The sequence below is a fragment of the Physella acuta genome, unplaced genomic scaffold (assembly GCF_028476545.2).
Source record: "Physella acuta isolate Inbredline_101_S28 unplaced genomic scaffold, ASM2847654v3 ptg001407l, whole genome shotgun sequence".
In the NCBI taxonomy this organism is placed as follows: domain Eukaryota; kingdom Metazoa; phylum Mollusca; class Gastropoda; family Physidae; genus Physella; species Physella acuta.
The window spans coordinates 45,388-48,282 of record NW_026732922.1 but is presented as its reverse complement, the minus strand read 5'-3'; the positions used below and the strand labels follow the sequence as shown (position 1 = coordinate 48,282).

Genomic DNA, 2,895 nt, shown 5'->3' with positions numbered 1-2,895 from the left:
GCACAATGCGTTCAAAATGAAAAATGTAACGTGAGGACAAGGGGCGGCCGACGCGAGAGCAGCGTCGGACTCTTTGAACCTCGCGGCCTGCTATAGGAAGCTGGAGCTCCCGCCTCGTTCCCTCGAAAGAGGGAAAGAGACGCAGGTACCCCTTTGGTCGCCACATAAGCGGGGCGGTCGCCCGGGCCCGGCACAATTCACCGAACACGCGAGCCACTCTTTGAACCTAGCGCGACCCGGCGAGCCCGTTCGCAGCTCTAGCCGTCACCGTGGGTCGCATCGAGGACATGCACTAGGTACCCCGAAACAGGGGAGCGGTCGAGCCAGTCGGAACCGCGCTTCGTGCGGCCAAGTCCCGACCGGGCTAGCATCGGACAAGACGTTTTGTTACGAGTTTTATTGCTCATGGCGCGGTAACGCACACGAAACAACAATTCGTTAATGATCCTTCCGCAGGTTCACCTACGGAAACCTTGTTACGACTTTTACTTTCTCCAAGCGATCGAGTTCGAGCGTCTTCTCGGCCAACGGTGCCGGCACTTGCGTGCCAGACCGAGACCAATCCGAGGCCCTCACTGAACCGCTCAATCGATAGTAGCGACGGGCGGTGTGTACAAAGGGCAGGGACGTAATCAACGCGAGCTTATGACTCGCGCTTACTGGGAATTCCTCGTTCATGGGGAACAATTACAAGCCCCAATCCCTAGCACGAAGAAGATTCAACGGGTTTCCCAGCCCTTTCGGGCCAGGGAGGCATCCACGCTGATTTCTTCAGTGTAGCGCGCGTGCGGCCCCGGACATCTAAGGGCATCACAGACCTGTTATTGCTCAATCTCGTGTGGCTAAACGCCACTCGTCCCTCTAAGAAGTTGCGCCGGCGCATCGAGGAACCGGCGAACTATTTAATAGGCTAGAGTCTCGTTCGTTATCGGAATTAACCAGACAAATCGCTCCACCAACTAAGAACGGCCATGCACCACCACCCACCGAATCAAGAAAGAGCTATCAATCTGTCAATCCTTACAGTGTCCGGACCGGGTGAGTTTTCCCGTGTTGAGTCAAATTAAGCCGCAGGCTCCACTCCTGGTGGTGCCCTTCCGTCAATTCCTTTAAGTTTCAGCTTTGCAACCATACTTCCCCCGGAACCCAAAACCTTTGGTTTCCCGGAGGCCGCCCGCAGAGTCATCGAAGCAACTCCTGCGGATGGCCAGGTGGCATAGTTTATGGTCAGAACTACGACGGTATCTGATCGTCTTCGCGCCTCTGACTTTCGTTCTTGACTAATGAAAACATTCTTGACAAATGCTTTCGCAGTAGTTCGTCTTGCTGCGATCCAAGAATTTCACCTCTAACGCAGCAATACGAATGCCCCCGTTTGTCCCTGTTAATCATTACCTCCAATTCCGAAAACCAACAAAATAGAACCGAGGTCCTATTCCATTATTCCATGCACCATTATTCAGGCAGCGAGGCCTGCTTTGAACACTCTAATTTGTTCAAAGTAAACGCGTCGGCCACCCGGGACGCTCAGTGAAGAGCACCCGCGGGAGAGAGCCGACAGACGGTAGGGCAGGAGATACGGGCAGTGAGCCGGCGCGAGCCGGACCGCCCGCCTGCGCCTGAGATCCAACTACGAGCTTTTTAACTGCAACAACTTTAATATACGCTATTGGAGCTGGAATTACCGCGGCTGCTGGCACCAGACTTGCCCTCCAATAGATCCTCGTTAAAGGGTTTAAAGTGTACTCATTCCAATTACGGGGCCTCGAAAGAGTCCCGTATTGTTATTTTTCGTCACTACCTCCCCGTGCCGGGAGTGGGTAAGTTGCGCGCCTGCTGCCTTCCTTGGATGTGGTAGCCGTTTCTCATGCTCCCTCTCCGGAATCGAACCCTGATTCCCCGTTACCCGTTACAAACATGGTAGGCATATCACGTACCATCGACATTTGATAGGGCAGACATTTGAAAGATGCGTCGCCGGCGCGAGGCCATGCGATCAGCACAAAGTTATCCAGAGTCACCAAATGGGACGACGCAACCCCTTGCGAGGCCGCGCCGATTGGTTTTGAACTAATAAAAGCGCTCTTCCCGATAAAGGTCGGAGCTTCGATTGCATGTATTAGCTCTAGAATTGCCACAGTTATCCAAGTAGGATCGTGTCATCTAAGGAACCTCGACTGATTTAATGAGCCATTCGCGGTTTCACCATGGGACAGTGTGAACTTAGACATGCATGGCTTAATCTTTGAGACAAGCATATGACTACTGGCAGGATCAACCAGATAGCTATCGTTTGCGAGACGTTTTTCCACAACACATCGCGGGACGGGAGACAACGCTCTAGCGAGAGAACGGATCCCGGCATTCCCGGATTTTTTCACATCGGACCGCTCACATTTCCCCCTTCACCGTAAACACGGCGTCGCCGGGAAATCTCTCGATTTGCATCGAGCCGACTGCGTTTTGCAGACCCGTCGCCCGTTCCGAGGGCTGGGCCAGTGCGAGACTTTTATCGAGCCACCAATACTGCTTGGTTGCGTTAGCACTGCGCGTCGCCGCTGGCTTCACGCTACGGACACGTACTTTTACCTTCACTGGCGCGACCTGCGCGCCGAGCCCCGCATTTTACCGGGAAGCTAGTCGGGAGACTGAGCCACGCACGGTCAGATCGGGCACATGTCGCTGGCTGCGAGGGAGCGCGGATCCTAGCGTCACATAGAGGCTTCACCGACACTCACCTCCACAATAGTAGATACAGACCGTTTTAACCGCCGTATTTCTGCCCATACCTCTAGTGTTAAACCGAAAAATCGGGTACATAGTCTCGGGGAGGACCGGGGTGCCGCCCCATGAGGGGAGCCCGCACGGAGGGCGCCGGGGGTGCCGCGACCCGGG

General features: G+C 54.7%; 1 non-coding gene across 1 annotated transcript; it reads right to left on the bottom strand.

Moving 5' to 3' along the window:
• Positions 1 to 439: 439 nt before the first annotated feature.
• LOC131927473 (small subunit ribosomal RNA) lies at positions 440 to 2,285 on the bottom strand. The gene has a single exon (XR_009383643.1). It is a non-coding gene; the product is annotated as a small subunit ribosomal RNA (ribosomal RNA).
• Positions 2,286 to 2,895: the final 610 nt, after the last annotated feature.